We start from the raw sequence: 21,859 nt of genomic DNA on the forward strand, positions 1-21,859 counted from the left end.
TATATACTTCTTCACACAGAAGAACAAAATCTCCATCTCTTATGCAAGCTCAACTCAAGTCTCATTTTGTTACAGTATTCCTCTCATCCCACTGTCTATGGGTGATGCTTAATCATCTCCATCCAGTTCAGAAGCGGTTCATTGTGATTCAGCCATGTATTTTTATATGAGAAAGGAAAAATTATGTGATTAAATCAGTCAACTTCATGTTCAGTGCCCACTTGCCAGTGCTCAAATTTCACGACCAGTGCTAAAGGGACACTGAGTGATGCTGAAACATACTGAATGGCAAGAAGTTATAAAGACATTAAATAGAGCATAATGTCCCTATAGACAAAAACTGATAGGCAGCAAAAGGAGTGCTACTTAACCTACCCAACTGTAAAAGGTAGGAAGGCAAGAATTGAAGACAAGATTCTGTCGTTTAGTCAGTACTCACATCTGAGCCAATTTTGAATCCAGAACTCATTGGCATAAGAAGGTGTTAGCTCCCTAAAAGGAAAAACCCTATCAACATAGCAATTATACACTATAATGATTTTCCCAGTCTCACCAAAAGTAGCTATAGTCATTTACTCAGTAGATTCTACACTAGGCACAAAATAGGTATTTTGAGGACTATTGGGGATGAGTTCTGGTTGACACTGCTGCTCAGAGACACGAATTGTGTTATAGATACCTTGTTAGCATGGGGACTTAGGGAGAACAGATAGTAAATGGGGCTGGGGCCCTGGCTAGGCTAGCTCGTGGTGGGCTCAATGAGCCCATAGCCCCACCTATTGTCCATTTCTCTACTCACCAACTACTACTACAGTGGCCAATTGGAGTAACTTCTATGTTGATTCCTTGGTGAAGTGAGAGCTATCACATTGGGAAAGCCAAATGAAACTCTGAAACTACCCACTCCTTAAAAAACACAACATCTGAAGCAGAGATTTATACACCTTTTGAGAAATAGCTCCTGGCATGTCACTGAACCCTAATAGAGACAGAACACCTAACCATGGAGCAACAAGTAACAATGCATCTGGAACTTCCCATTATGAGCTGTGTTTTGCTGAACCCACCACATTATAATTTTACAGAGTCCCATAGGTGGTCATAATTTGGGAATGTTTACCCTAGATTGAGCTTAAGGAGTCTAAGAGGACACTGAGAAGCTTGCCTAGACTTTCATGTCAGCACTAAGTTACACAAACTTTTCACAGCTCACATTTTTGTTTATATGCGTGTTCCTGTATGTTCAATTGAAGGAGAAAGAATAATCCTCAGGCTTCATTTATAATTGAGTTGGCTCACTATGTGGGTGCAAGCTGAAAATGGGTGCCATCAGCATTACAGTCATGTTCAGAGTGGCTACAAATGAAAGTGGAAAGAAAATATTTCCCAAAGGGTAGAACTGCTGACAGTGAAGCTGGCCATCTACTTTATGTGGTAGCAGAACCAGCACATGGATGGATGGCACATGGAAGTGGACACCAAGTGTGCAGATATTTGTGTCACACGCTGATGCCCATCATAAAGCATCCACCATGAAAATAGTATGGGATAACCAAGCAGATAAAATGACTTGGACATCTGATGTTAGCCAAACTTCATGTGCCATTTTGGGAGTGCCATGATAGGGACACAAATGGAATAATGGTTATGTTGTGAAGGTTAATTATAGCAAGCTTGGAATTAGCTTGAACTGTCTTGCTGAAGTTTGTGCACGGCAATGACCCTTAGTCTAGGCATGAAATATTCTGATTAATAGTGTTGCTTTATAACCATGGGTCTAAAGAGTTTCCAGCCCATTTGTTCCAGCTCGTCAGCACTGTTTATTGATAACAATGAGATTGATGATTCACACCTGGTCTCTGTGAGACCCTGGAGGACTCTGCTGTTAAAGCTGGTTATGTAGCAGAAATATGTTACATGGCCAGCAAAAAATAAAAAATAAAAATCTCCAGCCAAGATCCCTTTTTGAGCTCCCTAATTCCAAGGTGTTCCATGCACACACTGGTGGTTCCTGATCCAAGAAAAAAAGTGCATCCATCCATGGCCCTTAGAAATGGATTACAATAGGAGCCTGCACCTGATGTCTCTGGACCCCTGGCTGTGAGACAGACTTTGGCTGTAATGCATTTGCTTACTTTAATGCTGTCATTGATATATTATGTCTGTTTGTGGTGATAAACTGTAGATTTGTACGTATTTCATCTTGGATTTCGTGAATCTATTTAAGCAATCAAACCCTGCTTAACATCGACTGCTAGTGCAGTGATTGGCAGAAATTGAGGCTATGAATTGACTCAGAGACATGGACTTGTACTTATCAAGGCTAATCTAGCTACCACCTCTTTGCAATGCCTAACCTGCCAGACAGACCTATTCTGAGCCCGAAATACTACACTATTCCTCAAGTATAAGCAACTTGGTGCCAAATCTCACTTTTCTTGAAGAGCCAGAATTTATACTGAAACATATTCCAGGTATAGGGTTGGCTTTCCCACCTACAGAGCCTTAGCCAACACTACTGCATGAGGGCTTACAGATATCTATCCCACATGTATGGAATCTATACAGGTTTTATATTGCTTCACTACAAATTATCACAAACTTGGTGGATTAAAACAAAATACATTTATTATTTCTCAGTTTCTGTGTATCAGAAATCCAGGTACAGGTTAGCTGGATTCTCTGCTCAGAATCTTAAAAATTAAGAAGTTGGTTGTATTCTTTCGTGGAGCACTTCAGGGTCTTTGTCAAGCTTATGTGGTCATTGGTACAATTCAGTTCCTTGTAGTTGTGGGATGGAGATCTCCGGCTGTCAGCAGAGGACAACTCTCAGCTCTGACTGGATGCTTACCATTTCTTGCCACATGCCTTTTAATGACATGACATTTTCTTTTGTAAGGCCAATAGAAGAGAATCTTCTATAGCTTCAAATATCTCTGATTTATTCTGTCTCTAATCTCTGGATCCTCTTTTTAAAAGGCTCACCTGATTAGGTAGGGCCACCCACACTAAAGGGGAGGATATACCTGCCAGTTGGAGTAACTCTTACATTGATTCCTTGGCCTGTGGAGAAAGAGCTCTCATAGTGGGTAAAGCCAAATTAAACTCTGAAACCATCCTCATTCCCAGTAAGAACAAAAAATCTCCAGCAGAGATTAACATGTTTTTTCAGAAACAGTTCATGGTATGTCACTGAGCTTTGGTAGAGGTAGAACACTCGACCACGGAACAACAAGTGACCAAGTATCTGAAATTTCTCATTATGAGCTATAGTCTTCCAGACCTATCAAGTTATAAGTTCAGCAGTGCTTATAGGCAGCCATAAAAAGAGAGTGATATATAGTGTGTTATACAGTGTATACATATCAAGGGATGGGAATCTTGGGGACCACTCTAGAACTATCCTTACCACAGGATTCCAGGCAATAATGCATGCAACTAGGAGACTCACTTCATTGCAAAAGTGTGAGTATGGAGGCATAACCAGGGAATCCACTTGCTGTATCACCAGTGTACTACTTAGAAATAGCTGGTCTCACAGAGGGCTGGAACACCCTTCAAAAAGCAAAGATGAAACACTAGCTTAGAGGCAGTCCTTTAAAAGGATAAATTGCCATGCTTCAGGATGCAGAATATGCTTTAACTCAGAAGTCTCTGCATCGCAGGGGTGCTTGGGTGGCTCAGTCGGTTAGGCATCCAGCTTCAGCACAGGTCATGATCTCATGGTTAGTGAATTCAAGCCCCACATAGGGCTCTCTGCTGTCAGCACAGATTCCACTTTGGATACTCTCTCACCCTCTCTCTCTCTCTCTCTCTCTCTCTCTCTCCCTCTCTCAAAAACAAAAGTCTCTGTGTCCCAAATAGGTCTGGAAACCAAGTGATAGAAATAGGAGTGGCCCCATTTGACATTATTCTCAGCGATGCACAAGAGTATTTTGTGCTTCCCATTTTTGAAACTCTGAGCTCTGCAGGGTTGAAGGTGTTTTCCCTAATATGGCCCATTCTTGCCACAGGACACAGTACACAGTACACGTTCCATTGAACTACAACTGTCACCTGAGCATTTTGAACTCCTTATGTCCAGAGACCATCAGACTAGTAGAAATGGCAACATTACAGTTAAGTGTAATTGACTACAATCAGCAGGAGGAGGTAGGATTGCTTTTGCCTGAAGAGGTCAGGGTAATCTATATGTGGAACTCAGACAATCCACTGGGTACCTCCAGTATTCCTTGCCTCGTGATTGTTGAGTGGACCCTTACAGTAATTCAACTTGGAAAAGGCGTGATTTCCAAGGACGAATATTGCACAGGAATACATTTGGGTCACATCAGTGGGTAATATACCAACACATGCAAGGAAATAGAGGAAGGTGAAGGAAATTTAAGATGGATAATCAAAGGAGAGGATGACTACTAGTAATGGCCCTAACATCAACAGCAACAAAATAGTTTGTTCCCCTGACCTGCTTTTTCTAAGCTTCCCCTCAGGAGGAGAGGCCCAAGGAACCCGTGGAGGAACTGCTCCTGGAAACTGTAGTGTACGTCACTACAACCACTCCTACTCAACAAGTGGTAGACTGTTAAGATGATGAAAATAAGACTCGCATAGCTCCTACGTAAAGCATATTAATGGATGGCTGATATACTCCTATTCTGTATCCATCCCCACATTTGTGCTGAGGCCACATTTCCATGGGTTCCTCCTAACCAAACACTGAACAAGGAAGTACTATGATGAGCAAAGTGGTGGTACCATGCAGGACCATTCCTACAAGATGCAGAATTCTTTAAATAGGCAATTTTAGCCCTAGGATGCTCCCAATGACCTGGCTGAAACTTTCTTAGGAGACATGGTTGTAGTCTGAGAATCTTTCTACCTAATCCTTTTTACTTCATTCTCTCCACTGGATCCAGACTGTTGGAAATTGGAAGACGCTCCTGGCTGACTCTAGATTACTCTTCTGTTTTGTTCATCCAGTGCATCTCTTGCACGTGTAATCTCATGTTGGCATCTGACCTGCCACTTTGCTTTTTTCTTTCCTATGGAGGTATAATTGACATATAACATTAAATTAGCTTCAGATGTACAAAATAATGATGTGATATTTGTATATATTGCAAAATGGTGACCACAGTAACTCTATTTAACATCTGTCACCATACATAGTTACAAAAATATTTCTTCTTGTGATGAGGACTTGTAAGATTTACTCTCTTAGCAACTTTCAAATATGCAATATAGTATTATCTATGGTCACACTGCTGTACATTTCATCCCCATGACTTATTTATTTTATTACTAGAGGTTTTACCTTTAACCCCCTTCACCCATTGTATGTGATCCCCATCCCCTGCCTCCAGCAAATAGCAATTTGTTCTCTGAATCTGTATATCTATCTATGTATCTATCTATCTATCTATCATCTATCTATCTATCTATCTATCTATCTATCTATCTATCTATCATGCCTTCTTTATTCATTCATCCATTGATGGACAGTTAGATTGTTTTTATATCCTGGCTATTGTAAATAATGCCACAGTAAGTATGGGAGTATACATCCTTTCAAATTAGTGTTTTTTGTTTTCTTCAAATAAATACCAAAAAGTGGAAATTTCTGGATCATATGGCAGTTCTTTTTCTAATTTTTTGAGGAAGCTTCATATAGTTTTCCATACTGTTTGTACCAATTTACATTCCTGGGCATCTACTTCTTGAAAAAGAGAACTGATACCTCAGGTTTCCCCCAACAGAGTTTAAAGTTTACTTGACTTTGAGAACAAATAATAGACAGAAGTGATACTTCCTGTACAGCAAGAGTAGAGCAAAAGCCTCATGGATTCCAGATGTAGCTGCTGATGTTCTAGATTGCACAGCTTTCGGGACACATGTGATCACTGACACAATGGCAGGTCAATTATGATTAACTTAAAACAGAAACACCATCAACTATGAGATCTCTTCAGTTGAAAAAGTTTCTTAGTCAAGTAGGACCCCAAACTGTATATGAAAGGTTCCTATTCTCTGGTGCTGCTACATGTCATCAATTACCATTTATTAATTGGTTATAGATTAGGCAAAAAAAAAAAATGTTCACAGTAAGGTACAGTGTGAAGTCAATGTATAGCAATCTGAGTAGTTCCCTCGATGCTGGTATAAATATCCCAAGTTAGGATTAAAGGAAGATTAGAATAAAAAGCAAGTCCTCAGGCATCCCTGAGCCTGGAGAAAAGACCTGTTAATCCCTTCATCCCAAATTTAACACTTAATTGCTTTTCTTTTTAAATTTTTTTAATGTTTATTTATTTTTGAGACAGGGAGAGACAGAGCATGAACGGGGGAGGGTCAGAGAGAGAGGGAGACACAGAATCTGAAACAGGCTCCAGGCTCTGAGCTGTCAGCACAGAGCCCGATGCGGGGCTCGAACTCACGGACCGTGAGATCATGACCTGAGCTGAAGTCGGACGCTCAACCGACTGCGCCACCCAGGCGCTCCCTCAATTGCTTTTAAAAGCACTATTTATTATCTGAGATTTTCCCACAACTTACAAGTTTCTGAATTCTCTAATTTGATTTATCTCTTGGTTCACCTTGTTTCTTAAACACATATTTTGGCCAAAATGTTTGTAATCTTTAGTCATGATTGCTTTCCTTTTTGTTTTGTTTTGTTTTGTTTTTTTTCCTTCCTGTCATCTTAATCATTTGTTCCTAATTTGGGGGATAGTGTTTCATATCAACTCTTTTCCCATCAGAGTTATATATCTATTGGGGTCCCTTCCCGAGTCCAGTGGGAGACAAATGTTCTTCTTTCCCCCTGCAGAGATGTCAATATGTGACTTCCTGTCTTTACTGGGAAAAACGTTATATATTTTGGATTCTATATCGTATACTGCTTCGATTTAGTATCTCATTTTTGATGAAGTACAGCCTAAAGAATTTCCTAAAATATTTGTAAGAGGTGAAGTTTGTGATTTCTTGTGATTCCAATGTTGATAAACAGTTGAATGTTAACACTAGTTTAAAAGCCCTTTCCTGCAGAAATTTAAAGCATTACTTTGTTGTCTTCTAACAACCAGGGGTGCTGGTAAGTTTGATGCTGGTTCTTACCCCATAACTTATTCCACCAGCATCATTGCTGTTTTACTACAAATATTTAACTCACTTTCTTTCTTTTTATATGCTGATTTAAATAAGATAGTATTTCAATAACAGAACAAGACAATTACTTGTTTTAAATGAGCGTTTAAGTCAATCCATCATTTTCTCTTCATGACATTAAGCAGATTGCTTACTTATTTACTTAGAAGTAACTTCTATATTATCAATAATTTTATAGAAATTATCAGTTGTTTACTGTACCATAGACACATTTAATATAAGACATGGCCAGTGATTCAAGGAAAATTTTAAAAAGGTAAACTTCAAAATTCACTCATATTACATTTAAATCATCTCCAAATACAAGTGTATATATACTTTAAAGTCCTAAGTAGAAATGAAACACATCTGGTCAAGGTTGATGTGAAAACCTTCCTTCGTATAAGGCTTATCTCCAAAACACAAAAGAGAATTGTTTAACCACAACTTTGGCATAAGTATGCTGCACAGAAGAGAAATGATCTGTTTGCTTTAAATATAGATATAGAAGAAATTATAATTATCAATCCAGTGTCATTCAGAAACTGATTCTTGATTAAATTTCACTGTTCTGAAATTTTTAAATTTTTTGTAAATATTCATTTTAATACTAATGATGAACATGTTATGGAAATCACACTTGGAATTTAGAACTTTGTTTTGCAGTTGTCTTATACAAACAATGCTAACTGCTTTTATATGGTAATGTTCAGCCTATATTAGATTTTTTACATTAGGGAGCTTCAGAAAGACTGACCTTGAACAATTTACATTAGAGAAGCTGCCATATAGCTATAACACAGACCATATGGTATGTGATAGTTTTCTACTTTGTAGTCAAAGACTGTGAAAAAGGTTCTAGTACTTGAGAATGATTACATCCATATTTACATCACATCTGCTATGCATGTTTAGAAGTAATTCTACCAAATTTCCTTGAGTTTTAGGATTTTCTAAATTGGTACATATAATTTGACCTACTGTACTTTAAGCAATCATATCGTTAGAGTAAGTAGCTTAGCTAATTGAAAAAAGAACTGAACTGGAATAAAGAGATAAAGGTTTTTTTGTGTGTCAACAACATTATCCATTATTTGAAAACCTCTCAATATAACCTACTAGATACTCAAAATATATTTGTTGAATTAATTTATGAATTTAAAATTAAATTAGTTAAAATAAATAAGTTCTGAAGATGTACTATACAGCTGGTGACTATATTTAACAACATTGTACTGTATATTTGAAATATGCCACTTGTAGCAAGTAATTAATATGATCCTATTAAACTACAGGCTTGATATTGATGGCCTCTGGTTGATTAGGCTTCATCAAAAGAGTGATTTCTTTAAGAATTCTTGTTTAGGGAAAGCAATTTGGCCAACATAGTTTGGGAAAAGCAGCTGTAGGATTTCATTATAAGATTTTAGTTTTAGAAACAATTAGAAGAGAATAATTTTTTTTTTAATTTCATATTTTCTTAATACCTTTTTAAGTTTATTTATCCATTTTGAGAGAGAGAGAGAGAAAGCGTGCATAAGTGGGGGAGGAACAGAGAGACAGAGGGAGAGAGAGAGAATCCCAAGCAGGCTCTTCACTGTCAGCACAGAGCCTGTCCAGGGGCTTGAACTCACAAACCATGAGATCATGACCTGAGCCAAAATCAAGAGTCGGAAGCTTAACCGACAGAGCCACGCAGGTGCTCCTTCCCCTATATTATCTTTGGAATTAAATTTTGTAGGGGCGCCTGGGTGGCTCAGTCGGTTAAGTTGTCCGACTTCGGCTCAGGTCATGATCTCACCGTTCATGGGTTTGAGCCCCGCGTTGGGCTCTGTGCTGACAGCTCAGAGCCTGGAGCCTGCTTTGGATTCTGTGTCTCCCCCTCTCTCTGTCCCTCTCCTGCTCATGCTCTGTCTCACTGTGTCTCAAAAATAAAGAAATGTAATTTAAAAAAATTAAAAAAAAAAACTTGTGAATGGTATGGAGCAGGTATCCAATCTCTTCTCATGTGGACAGTTGTTTCAACACCAGCTAGATAGCCCATCCTTTTACAGTGATCTGTAATACTGCTTTTTGTGTGTCCCAGTGTCTATTGGTCTTTATTGTGTCCAGTACCACTCTGACTTTATTACTTTAGATCATATAAATCTTGGTAGCTATCAATGCAAGTTTGTCCAATTGTTTTCTTCTTCATGAGGCACGTGGCTATAATTTTTTTTTTTTACCTCCATTAACATTTTGAATCAACATCACAAGTTATCTCGAAAAATGATTAGAAAAAAACCCAGTATTATTCACCAGCAAGAATGGAACCATGTAGAAGTGAAGCTTGTTAGCTTTGGAATCATGTAAGATATATGAAGTCATACCCCTTTTTTTACCATGTTCAATATGTGTGTTTCTGGACATGTTACTTAGCCTCCTTAGGCTTAATTCTTCTTCTGTAAAATGGGCACATTCATAGTTGTTAGAATTGAATGAGCTAATAAATGTGAAGTGATTAGCAGAATGCCCGAAAGATAGTGTTACTAAATTTTAGCTATTATTAATAGTATTAATGATCTTAGATGCAATGGTAGTAGTTGTGTTAGTACTAACAAAAGTGATGGTTTTAAAAAATCTAGTGGAGTATCCCTGAAAATAGTAGCTGAATGAATAAAATAATAAATTAATTAGATGCAGGCAACAATAAATCATACCACTGCTACATTTCAGCTATCATGAAGTACTTTTGCCAAGAAAAATGAACACATGGCATCCTTTTTGATAGCGTCTTCCTCCTGTGGTGTGGTAGGTGATGAGCTTGGTCCACAGAATCACAAGTAGGAGTATGCAAATGGCACTGAGACTATCTGCTTGTGTGAGGGGGGTGGTTTGGCAAGGTCATCTTCTCCCTACTCAACAGTAAGCATATGCTTCCAGGTTTCTCTAATCCGTTATATTTCTTACTCTGTGCAGGCAGCTAAGACAACCAAAGAGTGGGAGCCTTCCCATGAGGAACAAGGACTATGGTGGAGAGCTGCCACTAAGGTAGCGAACTGACGTCAGATCTTGTTTATCATTTTTGCACTGCTTATTTGTTATTTTACAAATGGCACGGAGGAAAAGTAGCTTAGCTGAATCCTTATTACCACTTTCAAATCTGACCTGGCCACTTCAAATGTTTATGCCACTTTTTGGTAGTTGACCAATAAGTACACAAAATAAATTACCAGCAGAAAAATTCTTTAAAAATGCATGAGAAATATAAATCAGAATTCTTACCAACATTTAGCTGGGCTGCTACACAATTGGAATTGACTAAATACTCTGTCCAGTTTCTTCACAAAGAACGGTAGCAAAATTATTACATACCTGGGTCTCTGAAATCTTTTTTTGAACCAATACAATTCTAATCATTATTTGTATTTAAAATGTCAAAAACCTTGGAAAGGATGATGCTTTTATTTATTATCTCTCACATAAAGCCCTATGTAAATAAAAGTGTGTGATTGATAGAAAGTGTGGAGTTGGAGAGGGTAATTTGAGAATATGGAAGTTTTAGAAAATGCAGACAATGTTAGGATTGAAAGAATGAAGCAATAGTAGCATCAAGCTAGAAATATGTCAAATAGTTTATTATTTTGCATAGAACTTTTTGTGTATCTTTTACCATACGAAACACATGACTTAACCAGTGATGAAATCTGCACATGCCAAGGGGAGGACCGGTCCTGAGAGAATTTAGTTTTTTGTTTTTTTTTTTTTTAACATTTATTTATTTTTGAAAGAGAGAGAGAGAGAAAGACAGAACATGACTGAGGGAGGGGCAGAGAGAGAGAGAGGGAGACACAGAATCTGAAGCAGCCTCCAGGCCCCGGCTGTCAGCACAGAGACTGATGTGGGGCTCGATGTCACTGACCGTGAGATCGACCTGAGCTGAAGTGGGACGCCTAACCAATGGAGCCACCCTGGCGCCCCAATGGACCTGAGAGAATTTATAAAACAGTAGTTCATAAATAGTTTCATCTCATGATTCCTTGTGAGACATAGGATTCTTTCACAATGAAGAATCAGTTCTTCTCTTTCATTGATTGGGAGAAAAATCTAAATGTTGGCATTCGTTTCTTTAACATCTGCTCATATAAGAATTATTTAGTGAAAGCAAAGATGAGCTGAGGGTAAAGCCTTCAACTTCCAACTTTTTCTCTGTGTTCTGACTCCAATTGTTGAGCTCTCCCTTTGATTGTACATTGCACTCATTCCAATGATTGTAAAGTTTGGGTTGAAGGTATGCTTGGATGAACATAGGCGTTTTTCCTTTAGTATAGTTCCAGCCTTCAATACCACCCAGAAGCTTCTACATAGGCTAAATTCTGCGGCTCAGCAACTAAGTGGTACAAGCCACAGGGAGTGCATAATACCAATTTTCCACAGCCTGCACTGCCTACCCATTTGCTTAAAATTGCAATTCAAAGATGTTGACTTTACTCTATAAAGCTCTAAATAGTTTGGGCTCTGGCTCCCTCAGAAATCCCTTCTCTCCCTCTGCTATATAATGACAATTGAAGCCAGGCAGTATACTCCTGATGAGAGCTCCCAAATTTAAGGCATATGGAGCTTTATTTAAAATGGGAAGAGCACTTCACACGGTCATCGCTTTCTTAGGTATCCCTGTGTTACAAAAGCTTAACACAGTCTCATTATGTTGACCTCTTGGGCATTTCTTTCTTATGACCTTTAATTACGATAGTTACATGTAACAATGTCATGAATTGTTTCTAATATTTCTGGAATATTTCTGGAAACTCCTACTTATTTAATATTTTCATTTTTGTTGTAATTTTGTATTTTTATTTTCTATGTTGTGATTGTTACAAGTGTGATAAAGGGTACAATTTAAATATATTATTTAAATTAATTATCTTTAATTTTTTCTAAAATCAACATAATGGGAAGATTTAGCACAAGTAAAGAATATTTTAAGACCTTTTTGGGGGAAAGTAATTGGAGTGGTGTTTTAGAAAAATGTTATGACTGAAATGTAAAGAGAATCATCGAAACATAACACTGAGGGCTGAAAACATTGTGAAATCTTTTGATATACACCGAGACTGCACATACATATATTTTTTGTCCTGTGAACAATTTATTTTAATTAGAATATAATTGCTTGAAAGAAACTAATTTATTGGTGACACAGTTTGCTTTTTCTTATACATATAAACTCCATTTCAATATATCCTTTTAATAATCCATATTAAATTTAATTGAAAATAGATTTTCAGACTCAAATTTAGCAACTAAAATATTCTAAGAGCAAAAAAACCAATAACTATATAACCATAAATTACTCTTAAATTGCATTGATTTTTTCTTTTTTTTCTTTTATATTTATAATCCACTCTACATGCAATGAAGTTACCAAAATTCTTACTTTATATTTATTTTAAAATATGAAGTTTAAAACTAAAACAATATACTCATTTGGGATAGTAGATTTTAGCTTTAATTGAAAAGGGTTGATATTTAGATTCAAAAATCAAGTGTATGAAATGAATATTAAAATACATAATTTTTAGATGGTCCATAATATTTCATACCCCAAATGGTACAACAGGGAAAGTACTCCAGCTAGTTTTAAGGACATTTGAGGAAATACTGAAATTTCCTTATGTTTGAGAAATTCTAGGAATCTATGTAGCTATACTGAGGCTATGCATTTGCTGGTATATCATCTTAATATTTCCTTATACTTAAATGTTACACCCTCTCATGTTTGTTCTTGGAAATTCACTTAGTTCTGTCTTTTACCTATACATTTCTACCAACTATCTTGCCGCATAGCTCTACCATTTTTCTACAGAAACCAGTGATTCTTCCCCTACGCCCCACCCTCTTCAATCACTTCTGCCATTGGATTCCACTCTCAAGTTATTCTGATCACACGATTGTTGTCAGGCAATTTCCAAGTTCAACAATCTAGTAAGACTCCAATATCTTTGTATTTTCTATCACATAAGGCTTATATCTTCTGTTTCTCAGGATTCCCAAATCTCCTTAATTAAGGTGTGAGTAAGACTTCTAGAGTGTCTGGGGGAAATTCCATTTCTTGTCTTCGTCCAGCTTCTGATGGCTGTTGGCATTCCTTGGTTTGTGGTTATGTTACTCCATTTTCTGCTCCTATCTCATGGCCATCTCCTCTTCAGTCAATGTGCATCTGCCCACTCTTATGCCACTTATTATTGGATTTAGAGCTCACTTTAGTAATCCAGGATAAGCTCCTCCTCCCAAAACCTATAGGTTGATCACTTCTTTTACTCTATAAGCTAATGTTTACTCTCTTACCACATAAGGCAATATTCACAGTTTCTGGAAATTAGGATATGAATTAATCATTTTTGGGTTCTCCACTCAGCTGATGACATCTGGTTATATGCAATACTATTTGCTCTTATCTCCACATAGCTTAGTAGAGTGTATGATGTAGAGTAAGCGCGCACACACACACACACACACACACACACACATTTTTGAAAAAAAAATAAATGGTAGATTTCATAAAAGCTCTTTAGCTTATGAAATTCTTAAGCTTATGTTACCATACTGTACGTACATGTGAAAGCATATTTTTCTAAATATATTTCTCCTAATAGTATAATTTAAAATGGACATTTCAGTCTTTATAATTCTAGACAATATTAAAATTATTAGCATGAAAACTTTACTATTTAAACTGTGGATCGCCTGGCCAATATGATTTTAACACTGTGCTCTCATAATGCTAACTCTTATGCTTAATTTGATTGAAAAGATATCAAACCAAGCTTAGCCAAACAATTCACTTTTGAGTTTTAAAAATTACATATAAACAGAGAGCAAGACATTAGGATTTCATATAGCAAAATAGAAACTCTCCAAGCTTCTTTACTGTCCGTGAGAATGGGGATTAACATACTTACGTTTCCTAGTGGACAAAACAGTGAATCGTATAACCTTCTTTGAGGAATAAATGTATTGAGAACCTTCCACTGCAAGGCAATGAACTCTGTTTTAAGGATAAATTGATGATTATCAGGCAACCATTGATATGTAAGAATTTAGGATTTAAAGTAGTTACATTTAGATACTATTTCATAATTCATGAATTAGTAAAATGATTAAAATTTAACACAGAGGACAAAGTTTTCATGAAAGCACAGGTGTGAAAGACTCCTTTGTTATCTTGCTTAATCTATATGATTTAAATACTTACATTTAGACTCCTTGTACAGAAGTTCAGGTAAAAAACTCTTTTCATAAATAATAACCTCAATGTCAATGCTCAAAGAAGTTAACGGTATCTTCCAAATCATAGAACTGGTAAAGGACAGAGTTAGGACGAAAATCTGATTAGACTTGCTATCTGAGTCTCAGACTAGTACAAATTTCCAGGATAGAAAACTGTTATACAGAAAGATATTTAATTTTTTTTCTTTCCTGTGATTTATACTAAGATCAAAACCTAGGAGAGACACACTCTGAATACATCTTCTAAAAGGTGTGTAGATCTCCACTATCATGTGATAGTTTCTATTTATTAATTTATTTGTATATACAACATTCTTTACATGTTAATGTTGTAGTTTAAGTTTTATAGGTTTCCAAAGCCAATGGAACTACTAAACTTTTTTTTTTTTTTTGGTTCCTGTGACAAATGGTGGTACTCAGGTAACTCAGAATTTAGTAAATCACAGTTAACAAAAATAGCAACTTCTAAACGTAAAAGGGATATTAAACATTTTAGAAATTATGATTTTAAGCAATAATTTTGTGATTAGCTGGGAAAGTTTTAGGCACAATAAAAGCAAAATTTGCAAAATATGTCAAATAAAATCATCTACTCAATGAACAGGCACATTATCTCTGAAAGAAAAAAGTTCACTTAGAAATTTTGTTTAGTACATTCAAACTTTGAATATTCTATTTAAAAAATCTTAGACCTTTCACATCTTTAGGGAAACTCAATTTAATTTTTTTCTTAACTAAAATTCTGATATAGGCATATAAAAGATATGAGTAAACAACTGATCTATTTTAAGTGATCATTTTATTTCTTGTCAAATTCACCAGTATGTTCTACAAAATAAAATCCTACAACTGCTAATTGTTAAAGTAAACTTGGAAATACTAGAGGAATCTAACACCTAGCACATGTGTAATAAAAATTTAAGTACAAAAAACTATGGTATTGTATTTCTCTAGCTAACTAAAGACTGAACAAATTAAATGTGTAATTTCATATTTGCAAGCAGGACTGGCTGCATTAACTTGAAGATCAAATATGAAATGCAGGGTCCCTTGCTCAAAAATTATTAAGGATATCAAGTGACAGAAGATAGCATAAACCAAGCCTGGAACCCTTCTAGTAAGCCCAAAGCACTGATGATTTCACAGGTCACATGCTCATGACCATGAAGCTGGCTCTATTAATTGAGTGTTATGGTGTCATTTAGCAATTGTGCTACATATGGTATTCCAACATTGGTATCTGATCGTTAACCATCCTATGTCTCTCCTCTTCTGGAGATTACTATTTCACCACTTAACAATGGCCCATTCTCATTACAATAGGATTTTTGTTGCAAAGATATTCCAGATCCTAGACGTTTTTAGTAACTCATGTTCTGATGTTACTGTGGCTCCAAGTCTGTAGTTGTTGAACATACTTTATTCTGGGAAAATATGACTTTCCTATCTCCTATTGTGGGTTCCTTTTTACCTTAAATCCTCTATCTGACGTTTATTGAATTCCGACCATGATCTAGACTCAATGATAATGGTGATTAAAACAGACAAAAGTCCTTCCCTCAAGGATTGTATTTTTTTTTTAATTTTTTTTAACGTTTTTATTTATTTTTGGGACAGAGAGAGACAGAGCATGAACGAGGGAGGGGCAGAGAGAGAGGGAGACACAGAATCTGAAACAGGCTCCAGGCTCTGAGCCATCAGCCCAGAGCCTGACGCGGGGCTCGAACTCCCGGACCGCGAGATCGTGACCTGGCTGAAGTCGGATGCTTAACCAACTGCGCCACCCAGGCGCCCCAAGGATTGTATTTTGTGAGGAACACAAGCCGTAGGCAAATCTATGTAGTATGATTACACTAAGTAAGTGAGTGCCTTGCAAAACTTGAAGGAGATTAAGAATATACAGGGATCATCGGAATATTTGTTAAAGAATATTAAGTAATTTCTAATATAAGAGATATGAAAGTCCCCTTCATTGTTAATGCATTTCTATCAGTGAGTAAGGAGGAAAAAGTCGATGCAGAAGAGAGAGGGTATCCATTCAAGGACAAATTTCTTAAGTAGGTGAGAGAAAATACCATGCAAAAAATAAAATGTTTGACCTTAGTAGCTAGTACAGAGTCATCATTTTAACTGGAAATAAAGCGGAAAATAAGGGCACAAGATCGAATACATGAATAGATTTTGTAGGGTGAAGATGAAATAACTCATTCTGTTCACTTTGCTTCTGTGAATTAAGAATTTAGGTCACCAGCCAGAAAAATCTTAATTTGTGTGTGTGTGTGTGTGTGTGTGTGTGTGTGTGTTGGAGCTTTTAGTACTCTGGTAGACACCTCACAAGTTCACAAAATAAGATACATAAGATGACAAAGGAAATCAGTTATACTCAAAAATTATTGAGTGGTTTGAAATGTTAATAGCGACAGATTTTATATAATAATGAATTCATTTTTAAATTAATGTATGAAGTTATGGAGCTGAGCATTAGATTTTAAGACTTACTTTGAAGTAGTGATAAAGAAATACATAATTCAAGACATTTGCAACAACTGTAGTGTAACATTAAATAAATGCATTTTCTTTTTCTTTAGTTTTTTTTTTTTTAACATTTATTTATTTTTGAGAGACAGAGAAAGAACACAGGCAGGGGAGGGGCAGAGAGATTGGGAGACACAGAATCTGAAGCAGGTTCCAGGCTCTGACCTGTCAGCACAGAGCCTGACGAGGGGCTTGAACCCACAGACTGTGAAAACATGACCTGAGGTGAAGTTGGATACTTAACCCCCGAGCCACCTAGGCGCCCCTAAATATATGCATTTTCTATTGATGACAAGGTCCAGAGACTTTGTTAAAACAACAGTGGTTTGTTGTGTATATTTAAAGCTAAAGGAAAAGTTTCAGTTAGTTGTCAGTCAACATTTCCTATTCTATTTTCTCATTTAAGTTTATGAAAACCTAACTTTTCTTCACTGACTCCAGAAGGCTCTGTGAATGCCAGATTTAAAAACCTCTGCAGTATGAGGAAGCAGAGGGGTATAGAAATCTTTAGGAAGACAAAAAAAAGTGGAAAAAATTCTATTTTAAAATTGACAGATGAAATCCATTTGGCAATATATCAAGTGTGACCAGTTTGGGAATTATGGGAAATGTGTTAGACAAAGTTCAGTAACTTACTGAAGTATGTATTCTGCTCCAGACAGGTTTAGCTGTTTGTGTGAACACAGGATAGGTGAAGCACTGGGATTAAAAATAGTGCAATTTTACCATATAGTGTGGCAGAGGGTGTCATAAGAGAGATGAGAATTATTAATGATGCACCATGGAACCTAATCCAGGTGACGAAGAAATTGAGAACATGGAGATTATGGGCAAAGAAAAACTGGTCGTATCAATTGGCTGGAACTCTCCATAGGATGAGGAATAATTGCAGTATAGTTTGTGGAATAAGTCACTTGAAAAGATGAAAGATGGAGAGAGACTAGGATGCGTAATTTGAGATTTCGGGGAAATATATATATATATATATATATATATATACACACACACACACACACACACACACACACACATAATTATATATACATATACACATATATAGATATATACATATAATTATATACATATAAATATGTATATATTATACATATACATGTATATATTATATACATATATATACACATATACTTATATATACATATACATATATATTTAAATTCACTAACATTTTCTGGATTCAGAGACAGATATTTGATATTATTCATCCTTTTTAAATGTCAACTTTATTAATTTTATAAGTTAATCTCTTAACACTGATTTAAATATTAAAACTTTCTCCAAATAGTTACAGTAATTACCCAGAGTTCATGAAATCTTATGGATTTAGATAATTACCACAAATCTTTAATAATTGTTTCTAAAATATAAAATCACAACTCATATGTGTATATATCAGATTTTTATGTGATCAATGGACAAAGTATACAAAATTGCATAAATTTAAAAAATAAGTGCAGATAGAGTCAAATGGATGGAAAGTCTTACTACATGTATTTAAATATATTTCTTCATTAATCTTCTTAATTCTTTTCTTTACTTAAAAAAATTTTTATCTATTTATTTTGAAAGAGAGAGAGATAGCACATGCGTGCAAGTGGAGAGGGGCAGACAGAGAGAGAGAGAGAGAGAGAGAGAGAGAGAGAATCCCAAGCAGGCTCCATGCTGTCAGCACCGAGCCTGATGCAGGGCTCCATCCAACGTGAGATCACCCTCAGCCAAAATCAGAGTCAGAGGCTTAACAGACTGAGCCACCCAGTGCCTCTCTTTTCTTTACTTTTATACTTGTTAAGGCTACCTTTTAGATTTAAAGGATAATTTACCAGATGAAAGCTTTGCATTTTGATAAGATCTTATTTAAGCCAAACCTAAAAGTAAAAGGGAGAAAGAAAGAAAGGTAGGGAGGGAGGAAGAAAATGGAGGGAGGAAGGAAATGAGAGAAAGAGAGAGAGAATGGACAGAAGGAAAAAGGGAGGGAGGAAGGAAGGAAGGCAAGGAAAGAAAGAAGGAAGGGGGGGAAGAAGAAGGAAATAGTCTCAAACCGACCGAGGTATCAGGATCTGAGTTTTTGTCAGTTGATTCTTGGTCTGTTCATAATATTTATTTTTGCTATTGAAGATCATTTAAAGCAGAGTGTAATTTCCTTTTATAATAAAGTTTTATTTGTTTTATCACCGGTGTTTTAAGTTTTTTACTTTCATATAGATTTTATTTTATTTTTTTTTTTTAGTCTTGGTAGATTTCCCAGAAAGGATGTTTTCTCCAAATTTGTGAGACCAGAAGTACCTAACCTATTGTTCTGTCATTGTGATATACTGACCTAGTTATATTGTTACATTGTTATAATTGGAAACTTATGTATATCTTAGCAATACCTCTCCAAAATTAGTCCAGTCATCTAGAAATTTTATTTCAAGGGATAATGACGGCACTGGTAACTCTTCCTTTTGGGATTTATAACTAATACATCATCTTGGAGCACACTGGTTACAGCTGCTATTCACTGATATCTTTGATTCCCTAATAATTGTTTTCCTTCCTCTTTCTTATTAGTACATAAATTAATAAATATACATATATACTCATTTATATTCTCACATACCTATATCTTCACACTCAATGTAACAACAAAATAATAAAATCTTCACAAATAGACATAAACATTTTATTGAAATTAAAAATAAATTAAACACATAATAATGTTGTTTCCATAATTCTGTTACTTCAGGTGCGTTTTGACCACTTCATAGTGACTTATTTTTGTAGGCATCACCATTAAATCATGGCCTTTCATAGACTCAACATGTTAGAATTAAACATGGTATATTTCTCTTTCCCTTGAAAATAAAATTATCAAAAATTGAAGAGCATGATCTTCTTCAATATGGATCTTTTTTGTTTCAGCCTTAACTCCTGACAATTTTGAAAATCTCCACTTTCCAGAAACAAAAGGTATTTTAAAACTGCCCAAAGACATATAATTAATTAACTATTCTCCAATTTTTCCTTTTTCTTTTTTCTTAAAAAGTGAATTACTTTAAGACATTATCAGTTTAATTGTTGTTCTAGATATTAGTCTCTTACTAATTATACTCATTATAATTATATTTTCCTATTATATCTTTAGTATTTTATTTTTCTATAATATTCTTCTTTGAACAGAATGTCTGAATTAATCAGGTTTTTGTTTGTTTGTTTGCTGACCATTTTGTTTGCATTATGACTTTGATGGATTGGATCAAAGATATTCTCCTAAACTTATTTTCATCAGTTTTATAATTTTATCTTTCATAACTCCACCATTAAACCTCTGTTTTTTCTCTGTAATTTTATAATGATTTTTGTGCTAGTCTCACTATCTTTTTTCCCTCATTGTTCCTGACATTGTTCTTAGTGAATTTTCCATTTATGTACATTAGGTTTCAATGGGTCAAATCTGGCCAATGGCCCATTGTAACCAGAATTTTATTGCAACACAGCCACACTCATTTGCTTATGTATTGCCTACGAAGCTTTCATGCTATTATGACAGAGTTAAGTATTTATAACAAAGCTGTACAGTCCACACAGCTTTAAATATCTATTATCTGGTCCTTTACAGAAACAAGTTTGTCAAACCATTTCTAGAGGAATTCCTGCAAATCAACAGGAGAAGACAAGAATTCTCATTTAAAAAAAATAATAATAAAGATAATATAGGAAACATCTATAGAAGAAAGAACCAAGAAAGTTAGTAAGAATACTCAGAGACGCTGAAAACCATTACTAAGCAGAGAGTGGCATTTAAAAGAGCAGTAAGATACCACATTTCACCTGTTTGATAGATATAAATCATAAAGCAATGTCAAGTGCTCCAGGAACACTGGGGTGTGAGATCTTTTATACCCCTGCTAGTGTGAGTGTAAGACAGCATAGCCACCTAGGGTGAATAGTTTTTAGCATACTAAATATATATAACTCCTATCACTTAGGGATGCCATTACTGAATATTATTAGGGGAAAAGAGTCTCATATACATAGATCACAATGAAACACAAGTGAAGATATTTTTCACAGCATTACTTCTGATATCAAGTTGTTAGACTGGATAGGAAAATATATGGAGGATGAACATCATGGAGTTCTAGCCTTCAGTTATATATAATAAATCAGATCTAGACATAGACATGAAAATTTTATAACCGTGATGATGCTGACTGAAAACAAAATTATGAGAGAGAATGATATCTATAATCTAATACATTCATATAAATTAAAATGACTGTATGCAATCAAATACATTCTACCAGAGAACACCCATTAGACATATTTGGGCTGTTATAGGAGTTAGTGGATAGCAAGAAAAGAAAGGGAGATGGAAAGAAGAGAAGGGAAGAAGAAAGATGGAAAAAAAATAAGGTAATACCTATATTTTTGAGTCATGGAAGTTTTATTATTTTACTTTTATTTATTTTAGTGTTTATTTTTAATTGAGGTCTAATTGACATACAATGTTATGTTAATTTCAGATGTGCAACATAGTGATTCGACATTTATATACATTGTGGAATGCTCACCATGGTATTTTAGTAGCCAACAATCGATTATGAAACAACTCCATTCAACTACACTTAATTTTTTTCCTAAACTCCATAGGTATCAAATTATGTTTCTTCAATAAAGAAGATACAATAAAATCACTATTCTTTTTGTCATGAAATTTGTGATGAATAAATACTTTTTTCAATATATTGGGTTTCACTTGAGTGCAATAAAATGAAATTCCCTGATCTCACACAGCATCTATCTATTGCCACTTCAATGTGGGGGGGTGGGGGGTGGAGGATAATCTGAGTATCTCCCATACTATAAAAATCTAACTCTTCACTCAACAATGTATCTTAATAAAATTTAAAGTATT

At 35.5% G+C, this 21,859-nt stretch overlaps 1 long non-coding RNA gene across 1 annotated transcript in view; it reads left to right on the forward strand.

The window, feature by feature from the left end:
- LOC147584715 (uncharacterized) overlaps positions 1 to 21,638 on the forward strand; it is a 60,749-nt gene extending 39,111 nt beyond the window's left edge. Inside the window, exons 2-4 of the long non-coding RNA XR_015255869.1 lie at positions 10,099 to 10,170; positions 19,864 to 19,911; positions 20,561 to 21,638. This is a non-coding gene — a long non-coding RNA (uncharacterized LOC147584715). The remainder of the gene's footprint in view (positions 1 to 10,098; positions 10,171 to 19,863; positions 19,912 to 20,560) is intronic.
- Positions 21,639 to 21,859: the final 221 nt, after the last annotated feature.

The sequence above is a fragment of the Puma concolor genome, chromosome A1 (assembly GCF_028749965.1).
Source record: "Puma concolor isolate L17-30 chromosome A1, mPumCon1.1.hap2, whole genome shotgun sequence".
NCBI lineage: Eukaryota > Metazoa > Chordata > Mammalia > Carnivora > Felidae > Puma > Puma concolor.